Source organism: Mustela putorius, unplaced genomic scaffold, assembly GCF_011764305.1.
Source record: "Mustela putorius furo isolate JIRA1106 unplaced genomic scaffold, ASM1176430v1.1 tig00000145_pilon_pilon_pilon, whole genome shotgun sequence".
NCBI lineage: Eukaryota > Metazoa > Chordata > Mammalia > Carnivora > Mustelidae > Mustela > Mustela putorius.
In genome coordinates this window covers 40,753,187-40,770,099 of record NW_025421294.1, presented here as the reverse complement: position 1 = coordinate 40,770,099, position 16,913 = coordinate 40,753,187, and positions in this window count along the sequence as shown.

Sequence of the window (16,913 nt, the reverse complement as noted above, 5' to 3'; positions counted from 1 at the left end):
AATGTTTCATCAATTTTAGCTTTATTTTTGTGGCTATTCTATTACTTGCATATATATTTTAAATTATCATATCTTTTGATTAATTTAACATTTGTGATTGTACAATGGGCCCTGTTCTTAATGATGGCCTTTGTCTTCACATTTATTTTCTTACCTTAATATAACTACCCAAGCTTTCTGTTAATGTTTGCCTGATCATTTTTTAATTTTATTTATCTCAAAATTGAACTATAGTTGACATACAATCTTATATTAATTTCAGGTGTACAGTGTAGTGACCCTATCTATTTATATATCTATAACAAAATGCTCACCATGGTAAGTGTGGTTACTATTTGTCACCACACAAATTTATTACAGTATTACTGATTGTATTCCCTCTGCCATACTTTACATTATTATGACTTACTTATTTTATAACTGAAATTTTATACTTCTTTCTTTTTTTAAAGATTTTATTTATTTGAGAGAAAGTGAGAAGGAGAGGGAGCAAGAGCACAAGCACACAAAGAGAGAGGGAGAGATAGAGAAGCAGGCTCTCTGTGGAGCAGGGAACCCCATGTGGGGCTCCATCCCAGGACCCTGGGATCATGACCTGAACTGAAAGCAGATGCTTAACCAACTGAGCTACCCAGGCGCCCTGGAATTTTATACTTCTGAATCCCCTTTTATTTTGCCCACTTTCCCATTCACTGGCAACTACTAGTTAGTTCTCTGTATTTATGAGTCTATTTCTGTTCTGTTCAATCATTTGTTGTTGTTGTTGTTTAGATTCCACATATAAGTGAAATCATATGGCATTTGTCTTTGAGTTATTTCACTTAGCATAGTACTGTCTAGGTCCATCCATGTCATTGCAAATGGCAGGATTTCATTCTTTTTGATAACTGAATAATATTCTAGTGTGTGTATGCACACACCACATCTTCCTCATCCATCAGTTGACGGACATTTGGACTGCTTCTGTATCTTGGCTATCATAAATCATGCTGCTAAAAACATAGGGGTGCTTGTGTTTTTTTGAATTAGTGTTCTTGTATTCTTTGGGTAAATACCCAGTAGTGTTATTGCTGGATCAGAGCATAGTTCTATTTTTAACTTTTTGAGGAACTTTCATACTGTTTTACATAATGACCGCACCAGTTCACATTCTGACCAAGAGTGCAAGAGGGTTCCTTTTTCTCCACGTTCTCACCAATACTTGTTGTTTCTTCTGTTGTTGATTTTTAACCATTCTAACATGTGTGAGGTGGTATCTCATTGTAGTTTTTTTTTTTAAGATTTTATTTATTTATTTGACAGAGAGAGAGGGAACACAAGCAGGAGGAGTGGGAGAGGGAGAAGCGGGGGGTGGGGTTGGGAGAGGGAGAAGCAGGCTTCCGGCTGAGCAGGGATCCTGATGTGGGACTGGATCCCAGGACCCTGGGATCATGACCTGAGCCGAAGGAAGGCAGACGCTTAACTTAAGCCTGAGCCACTCAGGCGCCCCTCTCATTGTAGTTTTGATTTGTATTTCCCTGATGATGAGTGATGTAAGGCATCTTTTTATGTGTCTGTTGGTCATCTCTGTCTTTGGAGAAATGTCTGTTCAAGTCTTCTGCCCATTTTTAAATTGGATTATTTGTTTTTTGGTGTTGAGCTGTGTAAGATATTTATATATTTTGGATACTAACCCTTTATCAGGTATGTCATTTGCAAATATCTTCTCCAATTCAGTAGGTTGCCTTTTTTTAAAAAAAAAGTTATTTATTTTTTTAGAGAGAGGAAGAAAGAGAGATTGAGAGACAGAGGAGGAGCAGAGGGAAAAGGAATGGGAGAGAAGCAGCCTCCCTGCTAAGAGTGGAGCCCGACATGGGGCTGATCCCACAACCCCAAGATCATGACTGAGCCAGTATCAAGAGCTGGAGGCTCAACCAACTGAGCCACCCAGGTACTCCTCAGTAGGCTGCCTTTTAGTTTTGTTGATTATTTCCTTCATTGTGTGGAAGATTTTGATTTTGATGTGGTCCCAACAGTTCATTTTTGCTTTTGTTTCCTTTGTCTCAGGAGACCTATCTAGAAAGATTTTGCTATGGCTGATGTCAAAGAGGTCATTGCCCATGTTCCCTTACAGGATTTTTATGGTTTCCGATCTCACATTTAGGTCTTTAATCCCCCCCCTTTTTTTAAAGAAATTTTATTTATTTGACAAAGAGAGAGATCACAAGTAGGCAGAGAGGCAGGCAGAGAGAGAGGGGGAAGCAGGCTCCCTGCTGAGCAGAGAGCCTGACGTGGGGCTCGATCCCAGGATCCTGAGATCATGACCAGAACTGAAGGCAAAGGCTCAACCCACTGAGCCACCCAGACACCCCCTCTTTAATCCATTTTGAATTTATTTTTGTGTATGGGGGTTCAGTCTCATTCATTTGCAAGTTGCTGTCCAGATTTCCCAGCAGCATTTATTGATGATTCATTCTTTTTCCCATTGCATATTCCATCCTACTTTGTTGAAGATTCATTGACCATATAATTGTGGGTTTATTTCTGCATTTTATATTCTGTTCCATTGATCTATGTGTCTATTTTTTGTGTCAGTACCATACTGCTTTAATTTCTATAGCTTTGTAATATAGCTTGAAGTCTGGAACTGTGATGCCTCAGCTTTGCTTTTCTTTTTCAAGATGGCTTTGACTACTAGGGGTCTTTTGTGGCTCATAAAAATTTTAGTGTTGTTCTAGTTCTGTGAAAAATATGGTGATATTTTGATAGAGATCACATTAGATGTGTATAATATTTTGGGTGGTATAGGCATTTTTAACAGTATTTGTTCTTCTAATCCATGAACACAGAATGTCTTTCCATTTCTTTGTGTTGTCTTCAATCTCTTTCATCAATGTTTTATAGTTTCCAGATACAGGTCTTGTCTCTCTTTGGTTAGGTTTATTCCTAGGTATCTTATTATTTGGGGTGCAACTGTAGTGGGATTGTTTTCTTTTTCTTTTCTTTTCTTTTTTATTTTTTTTTATTAACATAGGATGTGTTATTTGCCCCAGGGGTACAGGTCTGTGAATTATCAGTCTTACACAATTCACAGCACTGCCCATAGCACATACCCTCCCCAGTGTCCCTTACCCAGCTACCCTATCCTTACCCTCTCACCCCCCAGTGATCCTCAGTTTGTTTCATGAGATTAAGAGTCTCTTATGGTTTGTCTCCCTCCAGATCCCATCTTGTATCATTTTTTTCATTCCCTACTTCCCACAACCCCTCACCCTGCCTTTCAAATTCCTCATATCAGAGAGATGATATGATAATTGCCTTTCTCTGATTGACTTATTTCGCTCAGCATAATACCTTCTAGGTCCATCCACATTGTTGCAAATGGCAAGATTTCGTTTTTGATAGCTGTATAGTATTCCTGTGTGTGTGTGTGTGTGTGTGTATACACACACACGATATATATATAAAATATATATATATATATATATGTATCACATCTTCTTTATCCATTCATCTGTTGATGGACATCTAGGCTCTTTCCATAGTTTGATTATTGTGGACATTGCTGCTATAAACATTCAGGTGAGCATGCCCCTTCGGATCACTACATTTGTATCTTTAGGGTAAATGCCCAGTAGTGCAATTACTGGGTCATAGGGTAGCTCTATTTTCAACTTTTTGAGGAGCCTCCATACTGTTCTCCAGAGTGGCTGCACCAGCTTGCGTTCAGTGGGATTGTTTTCTTAATTTCTCTTTCTGCTGCTCCATTATTGACATAGAAATGTAACAGATTTTTGAAAATTGATACATTGATTTTTTTTATCCTATGACTTTCTTGAATTCATTTATCATTTCTAGTGTTTTTTTTGTTGAAGTCTTTGGGGTTTCTGTATAGACTATCCGTTATCTACAAAGAGTGAAAATTTTACTTCTTCTTTACTAATTTGGGTGTCTTTATTTCTTTTTGTTGTCTGATTGCTACAGTTAGGACTTCCAGTTCTATTTTGAATAAAAGTGCAAGTGTGCATTCTTTTCTTGCTCCTGATCTTAGAGGAAAAGGTTTCAGTTTTTCATCATTAGATATGATATTATCTGTAGGCTTATCATATATGGCCTTTATTATGTTGAGCTATATTCCTTTTATACCCACTTTATTGAGAGTTTTTATCATGAATAGAAGTTTAATTTTATCAAATTTTTTTGCATCTCTTGAGATGACTGCATGATTTTCATATTTTATATTGTTAATGTGGTATATCATGATTATGGATATTGAACCATTTTTGTGTCCCTAGAATAAATCCCACCTGCTTATGGTGAGCAGGAGGCACTATGAGATGTTTATGGACAATAGTTCTTTGCCACTGCATCTGGATATAGTAGGGCAATTTCATGAAGTGTGTGAGGTCCTTTTTGGGTTGGATGTCCTGACTGATACTGAAATTCTTGGGCCTTTTCTCAAACAGTGGGCTGATCACCTTCTTGGCCTCCTACTTCTTCACAACAGCAGGGGCTGGGGTCATCTTCCCCTTAGACTTCTTTTCTTTCAGCATCTTGGATAACTGGAGGAGAGAGCTTAAAATAAGTGTTGATAGGTTATTTATTTGTTACCATTTTGTTAGTTGGTTTCTGGTTATTCTTGTAATTCTTATCTGTTTCTTTCATCTTTTGCTCTCTCGTGATTTGTTGACTTTATATGGTGTTATGCTTGGATTTATTTTTATTTTTTGTGTATTTCTTTTCAGTTTTTGTTTTGTGGTTACCATGAGGTTCATATATAACACCCATATGTATAACAGTCTATTTTTTTTAAAGATTTTATTTATTTATTTATTTATTTATTTATTTGATAGATAGAGATCACAAGTAGGCAGAGAGGCAGGCAGAGAAAGAGGAGGAAGAAAGCTCCCCGCTGAGCAGAGAGCCCGATGTGGGGCTGGATCCCAGGACCCTGGGATCATAACCTGAGCCGAAGGCAGAGGCTTTAACCCACTTAGCCACCCACTAAGTTGATAGTCACTTAACTTTCTTTTTGTTTTAAGATTTTATTTGTTTATTTGAGAGCAAGAGGGAGGGAGAGAGAGAGCACACAAGCACAAGCAGGGGGAGCAGAGGCAGAGGGAGAGGGAGAAGCAGGCTTGCTGCTGAGCAAGGAACCTGATTCAGGGCAAAATCCCAGGACCCTGGGATCATGACCTGAGCCGAAACCAGATGGTTAATTGACTAGGTGTCCCATCACTTAACTTTCTTTCTTTTTTTTTTTTTTTTAATTATTTTATTTATTATTTATTTATTTATCAGAGAGAGAGAGAGAGCGAGAGCACGCACAAGCAGGCAGAGTGGCAGGCAGGGGCAGAGAGAGAAGCAGGTTCCCTGTGGAGCAAGGAACCCGATGTGGAACTCAATCCCAGGACCCTGGGATCATGGCCTGAGTTGAAGACAGCAGCCTAACTGAGCCACCCAGGCATCCCATCTTTCAACACATTCTAAAAGCACTACATTTTTCTCTGCCCTGCTCCACAAGATTTATGGAATTTGCATCATCTTATTATTTTTAGTATCCCTTAATTAATTATTATATAGTTGATTTTACTACTTTTATCTTTTAACTTTCATACTAGCTTGATAATGACTGATCTATACTACCTTTACTATATGTTTGCTTTTACTGTTGAACTTTTTCTTTTGTAATTTTTTTTACTTATGACCTTTCATTTTCCACTTAAGTCCTTTTAATATTTCTTGTAAGTCTGGTTTAGTGGTGATGAACACCTTTAACTTTTCTTTGTCTCTGAAATTCTTTATCGATCTTTCAATTCTGAATGATACCCTTACAAGATAGAGTATTCTTCATTGTAGGTTTTTTCTTTTCAGCACTTTAAATATATTATGCCCTTCTATTCTGGTCTGAAAAATTCCTAAAAATTCAGTTGATAGTCTCATGGTTATTTCTTTTTATGTTACTGGTTTCTTTTCTCTCACTGTTTTAAGATTCTCTTTTTTGGGGTGTCTGGGTAAAGCAGTTGGTTGAGCATCCAACTCTTGATTTTGGTTGTGGTCATGATCTTGGGGTCGTAAGATCGAGCTCTGTCTCAGGCTCCACACTCAATGTGAAGTCTGCTTGTCCCCCTTCCTTTGCTCCTCCCCCTCCCTTCTTTCTTTCTCTCTCAAATAAATAAATAAATATTTTTTAAAGAATTCTCTCTTTATGTTTAATTTTTGACATTTTAATTACTGTATCTTAGTAACCCTCTTTGGTTTCATCTTGTTGGGGTTCTCTGTGCTTCCTGGATCTATCTGGATGTCTGTTTCCTCCCCCAGGTTAGAGAAGTTTTCAGCTATTATTTCTTCAAGTAAGTTTCCATACTCTTTCTTTCTCTTTCCCTTCTGGGACATCTATAATGTGTATGTTGGTACACTTGATGTTTTGCTGGAGATTCCTTAATCTATCATCATTAAAAATAATAATAGGGGTGCCTGGGTGGCTCAGTGGGTTAGGCTGCTGCCTTCGGCTCAGGTCATGATCTCAGGGTCCTGGGATCGAGTCCCGCATCAGGCTCTCTGCTCAGCGGGGAGCCTGCTTCCCTCTCTCTCTCTCTGACTGCCTCTCTGCCTACTTGTGATCTCTGTCAAATAAATAAATAAAATCTTTAAAAATAAAAATAATAATAATAATTCTTTCTTCCTTTTGGTTCAACTTGGATGATTTTCGCTACCCTGTCTTCCAGACCACTGACCCATTCTTCTGCATCCTCTAATCTGCTGTTGATTCATGCTAGTGTATTTTTCATTTCAGCTATTGTATTCTTCAGCTTGATTATGTTTTTGTATTTTTTTTTTAAGATTTTATTTATTTATTTGTAAGAGAGAGAGAGAGTGAGAGCAAGCACAGGCAGACAGAGTGGAAGGCAGAGTCAGAGGGAGAAGCAGGCTCCCTGCGGAGCAAGGAGCCCGATGTGGGACTCGATCCCAGGACGCTGGGATCATGACCTGAGCCGAAGGCAGCTGCTTAACCAACTGAGCCACCCAGGCGTCCCTGTTTTTGTATTTTCTATCTCTGTTGAAGTTCTTACTGAGTTTTACTCTTCTCCCAAATTCATTGACCATTTTTATAACCATCTCTTTGAATTCCTTATCTGGTGGATTGTTTATCTTCATTATTTAGTTCTTTTTATGAGGTTTTGTCTTGTTATTTCACTTGGGACATATTCCTCTGTCTTCTCATTTGGTCTGATTCTCTGTTTTTCTATGGATTAGTAGTCAGCTTCCTCTCCTGGTCTTGAAGGTAGTGGTATTATGTGTGGGCCTGTGGGGCCCAGAAGCACAGTTCCCTCTGGTACCCAGAACTAGATGCTCCTGGGATAACCTGTTTGTGGACTTTGTGCACACTCGTGTTATGCCTGGGAGGTAACTGCTGTGGGGCTTTTGTTAGAGGGTAGGCCTGGTCCCCAGCACTGCTACATGTATGCTGGTGGGCAGAGGTACTTCCCTTCCTCCCCAGGGTGGGTGTTGCTTTGGAGGAATGCTGGTCCCAATGGACTGCCTATTGGGTGAAGCAGGGCAGGAACTGTTTTGGAGATACACCTGTCTGGATTGGTGGATTTTAAGTGGTAAATCCACAGGGAAATTCCAGGGTGGGATGAATGTTGCTAGCAATGTACTTGGAGAGTGTCTGCCAACATTGGGCAAGCTAGGTTGAAAAGGGTCAAGAAAAATGGTGCCCAGCATCACTTTTATTCCCAGAGAATGTTCCTACAGATCTCTGTCCCTCTGGCATGCACCTAAAATCAGTCAATAGACCTACATTTATGGCCCAGTGCTTTTCAAACTGCTGACTCTGTTCTGGGCCTCAGAGTGAGTGAGATGGTGCCTGGGCCCTTTAATAGCAGAGATTTAGTAATCCATAACCCTCAGGCTCTCCTGGAGTTAAACACGCTAATATTCAAAGCCCCTGGAGTTAAGCCCTGCCAATTTTCAAAGCTAGATCTCTCCCGGACAGATCTCCCAGAGCAGGAGGTACTGTTTGGAGCTTCAACCCCTCACTCCTGAGGAAAGTCCTCTGTGCCTGTGGTAGTCTGTATGTTTGTGGGTTGCTGATGGCTACACACAAAAGTGGGTTCCAACTTTTTTTTTTTTTCTGAGTCTTGGGGTTAGTGAGACTGAATATGAATCCTCCAGGAGAGGAACCTGTTTCCTATAGCACTTTCGGATGCCTGGACATTGGTTCAGCTCTGTTGGTTTCCTTTTTTTCTTTTCTTTTTTTTAAATTTTGTTTTTTAAGTAATCCCTACACCAAAATGTGGGGCTCAAATTTAACGATCCCAAGATAAAGAGTCACATGTTTTACCCAGTGCGCTGGACAGGTGCTCCACCCCTGCTTTCTAATTATTATTTTTTCTGTTGGCTTTCTAAGCCAGATGTTCTGGAACTTCTCTCTCTGGGATAGATCCTAAGGGCTGGACTACCTGATGTGGGGTCCCAAATTGGGTACCTCCTGTTCTGGAGATCTGCCCTGGGAAGAATGCTCATCTATATGGTTTTTCACTTCTAGAGAAGTGTGTATCTGGTGAGATCCTTCCCTATTGTATTGTTGCTCTGGGTGTTGGGTTTTTTATTTTTCTAAAATTGTTACTCTAAAATGGTTACTCTGCCTCTCCCACCTTTTACTTTAGTTAATATTCTACATTATAAAGGCATATATATGTTTTCCTCCTTTTAAACCCAGACTACTCCTTTAATTGGCAAATTTAGTACACTTATATTTATTGTGTTTATGAAGATACTTTTTCTATGGTTTTGCTTTTGTACTTGTAGTTGTTCTGATTTTTCTATATTGATTGTTCTTTCTTGGATGTTCTAACCTTATTCTTTTTAATTTGAATAACATTCTCTTCCTGTATGCTACTTGCCCAACAGAAGGAGGGTTAAAAACACCACCACCACCACCACCACCACCACCACTGCGTGGGTTAAGAAAAGCTAGAGTTCAGTTAATAACCTGCTGTGTGACCTGGGACAGGACAATTGACTTCCATGAGCTTTATAATTCCCTGCAAAATCCTGGGTTTGAATCAGCAGTCTGTGAGATTCTTTCTTTTTTTTAAGATTTTACTTATTTATTTGACAGAAACAGTGAGAGGGGGAACACAAGCAGGAGGAGTGGGAGAGGGAGCAGGGAGCCTGATGCAGGACTCAATCCCAGGACCCTGGGATCATGATCTGAGCTGAAGGCAGACGCTTGATGACTGAGTCACCCAGGCACCCCTGCAAGATTCTTTCTAACTCATGGATTCTCTATGCCCAAACTTGGCTGGTCACTGGCTACTGGAATGTGGAGATACTAGGGCAATTGAAATTTGAAGTTTACTCTTAGATGAAGAGTCTTTATTTTTTTTGCACAGTTTCATTGAAATAAGACTTGGATTCAAGATAGCTTTTCTTTCTTTACAGCATTGGGACAATTTCAGGCTAAAGTAGCATTATGGAAAGGAACCCAAGAAAAAAACAGAATGTTAGTAATATACTTTGATATATATAAATTGTGGTATATTCACCCAATGGAATATTTACTCAGCAGTAAAAAGGAATGAACTACTGATACAACATACACTAATTTCAAAAAATATGCTGAGAAAGCAGTCAGGTATGAGTACATATTATAGGTAAATCTGTAGACAGAAAGTAGATTGTAACTCTAGAAAGCCTAAAGTAGGGAGGGATGGGGTATTGGGAGGTGAAAAAAGGATGAATACCCTATGAGCCCACTTATCTTTAAAGTCTAGGAAAGGTAAATTGAATTTACTATCATAAAGCATTTCTCAGTTGCCATAGGATTAGTATGGGAGGGGACCAAGATGAGAGGCCAAGGGAACTGTTAAGAATGATGGAAGTACCGTGGGAGTGGTAGTCATGGAGGTGTATAAATTTATCAAGCTTACTTAAGTATATAATTAACTACTATTTTACTTCAACTATACTTCAATAAGAGGATTTTATACAATAGGTCCCAGGGGCACTCGGTGGTTCACTTGGTTAAGTGTCCAACTCTCGATCCCAGCTAAGGTCTTGATCTCATGGTTGTTGAGTTCAAGCCCCACACTGGGTTCCATACTGGGCATGGAGACTACTTAAAAAAAAAAAAAAAGTCCAAAACCAAAAATAAACAAAAGCCAGTATCACAAATTTACTGAAATCACTTTTTGAAGTATTAAACTGTTATCCTGAAAAAACCTGAAGAAATGTTCTAGAAATTTGAAACATCAGGATTTTAAAATTTCAACTCTTAAAACAGGATATTTAAAAACAACAAAACCACATGCTACATAATATATATTCATTTATCTTTTTCAAGTTGAGAGCCTTGAGTTTTCTAAATGATGTAGTTGATGTTTCTCCCTGACCCCCCCCATCCTCCCCCCCCCCCCCCAGAAATCAGGGATAGCTGACTCCAAACTCTTGCTAGAGAAAAACAAGCAAATTAGGCTCTTCATTCCAAAAGAACATGCCATCATGGTTTCCATAATTTTTCTATTTCCAGAAACTGTAAAGTTTACTTTTTAAAGCCCTGATTGGAGATGCCCATTTATTTATATCAACATCCATTTGAATGCACTTCTGGGGTTCTTATTATTATGTGGGAAAAGCAACATTAAAAAGACCAGTTTTTTTTTTTCATGTAAAAGAGGTACAGTCCCAGAGATGTTAGGTTTTCCCAAGTTTATTTTAGAAAAGAACCCAAAGCAAAGCTCTTTAAAAACCCCTCAAATCCCAGAAGCATAGGAGTATCTTAAAATACAAAATACACAAAGCTTTTATAATAGTATGTGGCTGGCTGAGTTGGTAGAATGCATGACTCTTGGTCTTGGGGTTGTGAGCTCAAGTGCCATGTTGGTGGTAGGGGTTACTTAAGAATAATTTGGAATCCTGGGGCGCCTGGGTGGGCTCAGTGGGTTAAGCCTCTACCTTTGGCTCAGGTCATGATCCCAGGGTGCTGGGATCGAGCCCCGCATCGGGCTCTCTGCTCAGTGGGGAGCCTGCCTCCTCCTTTCTCTCTGCCTGCCTCTCTGCCTACTTGTGATCTGTCCAATAAATAAATAAAATCTTAAAAAAAAAATAATTTGGAAATCTTAAAAAGAGTTAAGTGATCTTAGATGCAGAAGCATTAACAGTGTTTGCTCAATATACAATACCTTTAATGGAGGAACACGTCAAGAGAAAGGAGGCATTTTGCTTTCAACATTTGTAAGCTCTGTGAATAGAATCCAGTATGAGCTTTCTTTCCCTCCCAGAATAAGTGAGTTTTGAATGAAGCACTTACGTGTAATAGCCTTGAACTACTTTTGTTGTTCTTCAGCGACTTATTCCCAGTTGCTTGCGGTACTTCTAAACTACATCTCAAATTTGCATTTCCACACCAGACTCATCATCTTTCCCCTTAGTCACCATCTCACACTTTTTTTCATCTGTTTACTGGATTTTTTTTTTTTTCTTTTAAAGGTTTATTTCAGAGAGAGCGAAATGTGTGGGGAGGGAGAGAGGGAGAATCTCAACCAGACTCAGCGCTGAGTGAGGAGCCCAATGCAGGGCTTGATCTCATGATCCTTAACTAAAACCAGGAGTCTGACACTTAACCACTTAAATGACTGTACCACCCTGGCATTCCAAGGGATTTCTTTTTCCCTTAAACAGAAAGGCTATGTACTCCCCAAGTCATATTGTAGTCTTCATGTTTTCAACCATTCATATGTGCCTGGAATGAACATTTGATTTGAAAATGATAAACTTTCCAAATTAATTCCTCACATACTAAGATCATCTTTTTTCCTTTTTTTTTTTTCTTTTTTAAACAAATCCAACAGTCATTGTCTATTAAAAATAAGTAAATGAGGGGCACCTGGGTGGCTCAGCGGGTTAAGCCACTGCCTTCGGCTCGGGTCATGATCTCAGGGTCCTGGGATCCAGCCCCGTGTTGGGCTCTCTGCTCAGCAGGGAGCCTGCTTCCTCCTCTCTCTCTGCCTGCCTCTCTGCCTACTTGTGATCTCTCTCTGTCAAATAAATAAATAAAATCTTTAAAAAAAAATAAGTAAATGAGGGATGCCTGGGTGTCTCAGTGGGTTAAAGCCTGTGCCTTTGGCTCAGGTCATGATCCCAGGGTCCTGGGATCAAGCCCTGTATTGGGCTCTCTGCTCAGCAGGGAACCTGCTCATCCACACCCCCCCACCCACCTGCGCCTCTGCCTACTTGTGATCTGTCAAATAAATAAATAAAAATCTTAAAAAAATAAGTAAATGAAGTTTTGGTTTAGAGGAAGCATGTATGAAGTTACACTTCCAAGAGAACACAAAGTTCTGGCATCTCCTGTAGAGCATGTCCAGAGTTTGGAAGAACCCCTCTGTTGACATTCATTCCTTATATATGGTAACATGGCCTCATTTTGAGAAAAAGTTATGTTTTCTACATTTTAATAAACGTTAAGTTCTGTATTTCATGAAGGTTTGTATGTAAGAAGAACTTAATATGCTTTCTGGGAATCAGAAGGTGGGGAAAAACTATAATTCTGTCTTACACAGGCAGACTAGATAAGGACACTCTACAATGAATTCACTCAGCAAGTATTTATTTACTGAATGCCTTCTCTGTGCCAACTACTGGCAACAGATTTAAGGCTGTGCCATGTTCTTGTTCTCAGAGTTTACATTCTACTATAGGTAATCTCAGTTAAAAATTTAATCAGAGTGAAAATGTGGGAATACAATATATAAAATGAAATAATAAAAAGATACACATATATTAAACAACTTAGAGAATTTATTTGAAAAGTAGGAAATAAAAAGAATGATTTTAACATTTATTTAGAATATGAACAAATCTAGAAAAAGTTGAACTACAGGAAAGGCAGAGAGTACCGAAGTTGGCTTAATGGCCATCCAATACAAACAAGCAAAACCCAAGTTTCTTTCATGCAAATAAGCATTAAAGAGAAGAGCACAGGAATGTTTATAGAACAGGCCACAACGAGTATTTTAAAAATTTACATAAGAAAATGTACATAAATGAAAAAATAAACTAGACAATTTACAAGAAATGTCTTATAGGTTACAATAGGCTATAAGTTAGTTTATTATGAATAAAATTTGTAACACATCATACATTTTTACATCACAGATTCAGTGTTCAAAGAATTCCAACATGACAAAGCTTAGACTTGACAAGAACAATGCAACAGAATAAGGCAACTTAAACTGAAATGGCCTGTATAAATAAAATTAAAACATACAAACATCTAGATATGATTTGGTCAATAACTGGGCAGGATTAAGACAAATGCCATTCAACTTCAAGTTAAAAAGTCGAAGTCTCAATGTAGTTTCAAAAAAAAAAGGGAAAGCATACAATGTATAAAAAAAATAATAAAACCGTCTTAACAGGACTTACATCCTAATTCCATTAATTGTATTTGGGACAAAGAAACTAAGATACTGATGTTAGGTGTATAAAGTTACCTTTTGTTTCTAAACAAAAGTTTGCAAACTAAAAGGGGCATCTCAGAAAAAAATTGTAAATTTAAAAATGGCTGATCTGCAATCACTACTAACTGTGCCAGGTATGATGTCCATGATTCAGATATACAACGTAAAGCTAAAATAATCTTAAACTATTTGCATTATTTATGTATACTTTACAAATTATGTAAAAGCTCAAATGTTTTCTTTGAAAGCTACTGAAACTGTAAGCCATGTAATGAATGAAAGATGTTATTAGCAAAAAAAAAAAGTCAGCAATATCTTAGAATGGAAATTCAGTTGCATATTTTATAAATTCAAAACCTTGAATTTTAACTTCATTTACTCCTTTGAAAAATATATTCCTCATTAGTTCTTTTAAACACAAAATTAGTGGCAGCTGCAGCAAAATGACTGAAAATTTAAAAGAAAAATAATCTCTTTACCCAAAGAGCTAGAATATAAAGACTTCTAGATTTTTTTTCTTAAGGAAAAAAAAAATTTATTTCCCCTCAAACACATCATTCAGCACAACTATTTAGTACTTGAAGTCCCAGTATCAACTCACTGGTACATTTATTTTAATAAGCTAGGAATGTCAGAACCACATACAGTCTTTTTATCCTCAATTCTAAGGATAAAAGTATTTCAGGTCTTTGTATTTGATGTAAATGACTAGAATACATGATATTTCAATTCACTTGAAGGTAATTAGAATTGTTTTATAAATTTCTTTACAAAATGTGTTTGACAAAAGCAGTAAATAATTCCTGAAGGGGTTTATTCCGTATCTGTTCCTACTTAAAATGACCAGAAAGAAGAACAGCTTAAAGAAAAGGGCCACTAAAAATCCAAATATAACTACTATTCAAACATACATGAACCTACCAGGATGTTTCCTTTTGTACAATGGAAAAGCTGTAATAATGTCCACATAATTTTAAAGTTAACACAATAAAAATTCCAGATACTTCCACAGATTCAAGTGGACACACCCACATACACACTCTTTAATAATATATATAAAACCCCTCATATTACTTTAACTACTTGGCCACCATAGGCAAGAACATAGCATTACGAGAGAATAACTAATACCATTCTACTGGCTTGGTGAGAATCCAGAATCTAGTGCCTCTATCAACATATACAAATCAAATTAACGCCAAAACAGGACATAACATATCTGAACATTTTAATCTTTCCAAATGCAGCCATGAATGGAGAAACTTTTTTCAGGATCCTGATGATAACGGAGTCATTTCCCATTGTAATAAATCACTTCCCTCATTTTACAATGAAAGAAAATAACATTCAAAGAATTTAGACCAGTGGCTGGCACTATTTCTAATATAATACCAAGTTATGATCCCACATCCACTGAATACACAAGCAATAGAGACTTCTCTGAGAAGTCTTTTTGGAAGTGGAAACTGCTCAGAATTTTAGATATGGTCAAAAAGCTGGGGTGATTTACTTTTTATACCACCATCATTTTTATTGGACTATTAAAAATACCTTAAAAGGAAGAAAAAAAAATTACGTCTTTTGGTCTTTGATTATTAGGCTCAGTAAAAATTATAAGACCACTACTAACTTAAATATTGAAAACAGGCAGTAATACAGATAAAGCACATTATTTTCTGAGGTTATCTGATGACATAAAGTTGGGTGAATTCCTTCGGTATTAGAATAAAACCCACATTTAATAAACTTATTAGGAAAATAGGACATCAATGACATTTTCTGGTAAATCATCTTAATTAAATAAGGTCAAAGAGTATTACAAAAAGGGAATATATTTCTAGTATTTTGCTTATACATACTACAAAACAGTGAGTTAAATGCTAAATAAAGCACACTCATTTATTTCTGATTATCCTTTAAACAGTTTTTACATGGCTTTAAATAAGAAAGGATTTCTAAACTATGTTTTCTCAAATGCAATAGACTAAAAAGCATAAAGTGCTCAACAGAAAAAAAAGATACACTACAAAATACAACATTTTTTGCATATAGAAAGCAGAGTGGTTATAAAGGATATCTGGAACTATTGCCTTCCTAAGCTTTCCGCAAAGAATGCAACCTTAGAAAGGCAAGATGTGACAGACTGCTCTTACAAGGCAAAAGTTCCATCGGATATAGAGGAAAACCATTCCCTTTAGCTGCATCATTTTTCTTACAGAAATGGGACTTTCAGGAACTAGTACCTAAAATACAGTAATCACATTTGCATGCAAAGGAAAAAACTCAAGAATCTTTACAGAGTCTAATAATTTGGCAGACTCTGAACCTCTTGAAAGACTGTCAATGGCCATGTATATTACTGGCAATGGCACTGACTTAACCCAAATGAAGAGGCCACCTATTCAGAGTAGCTGAAAAAGGAATACCCATGTTGACAGGCAAGCCAGTCTAATATTATGCCTTTGGGGAAACTGGGTATAGAATTGAACACCATTAACTCTAAATGTCTCTAGTTAAAAGGCAGACATTTTTTTTTGGGAGGGGGGTGTTGGTGGTGCAAAGTTCTAGACCTTGTGTTCTTCATCAAGCCCAAGACAACCTGAGAGTGCTCTTTGTATCTGAAAGTATTTTACCACTTCTAAAGAATGGAAATTAAATCCAAAAGTTATAAAGAAGATTCTGTGTACAGAATTCAAGAATTAAAAGGGTCTCTTTTTAGTCCTTTAAAATTGTCTTCTCAAAGTTCAATTAGATAAGGTTGGGGGAATTTAAGTCACTGGAATCATCGTATTTGCTTCAGTGAAGAAAACCGACATTTTAGAGATTGCTGATGCCAGTCAGGATGGGTCCTGGGCAACTTTATCAGTATCACTGGAAAAATGATACACAGTATGATAAAATGGCAGGATCCAAAGTAAGACATTTTTGGATTGGTCAGAAATACAGCTAGTCTGTGTAAAATAGACTAGCCCAAATGAGCTACTTCTTTATCTCCTTTTGTATTAAAAAAAAAAAAAGTTCCCATATTTTCTCATAAAAAATAACACTTCCCATATCACCTCTCAAAAATTCTTTAAAAAGCCCTTATTCATAGTTTTATTTTTAATATTCATAAAGTTTTAATGGATATGCAATAGTGTTCATTTTTAAGAGCTAGTTCTGGACCGCAATGTCTAGTACAGGAGCCACTATCCAAACATGGCTCTTGAGAACTTGGAATGTGGTTAGCCTAAACTGAGGTGTGTCCTGTTTAAATATACACTGGTTTTAAACACAAAGTTGAAAAAAAAATACAGTATCTCCTAAATAACTTTTTATAGCGATTGTATGTTGAAATGGTGACATACCAGATATACTGGGTTAAATAGAAATATATAATCAAAATGATTTTCACCTCCTCCTTTTTACTTTTTAAATATGCCTACTAGAAAATGTAAAATTACTTATGGCTTACACTTCATGTTC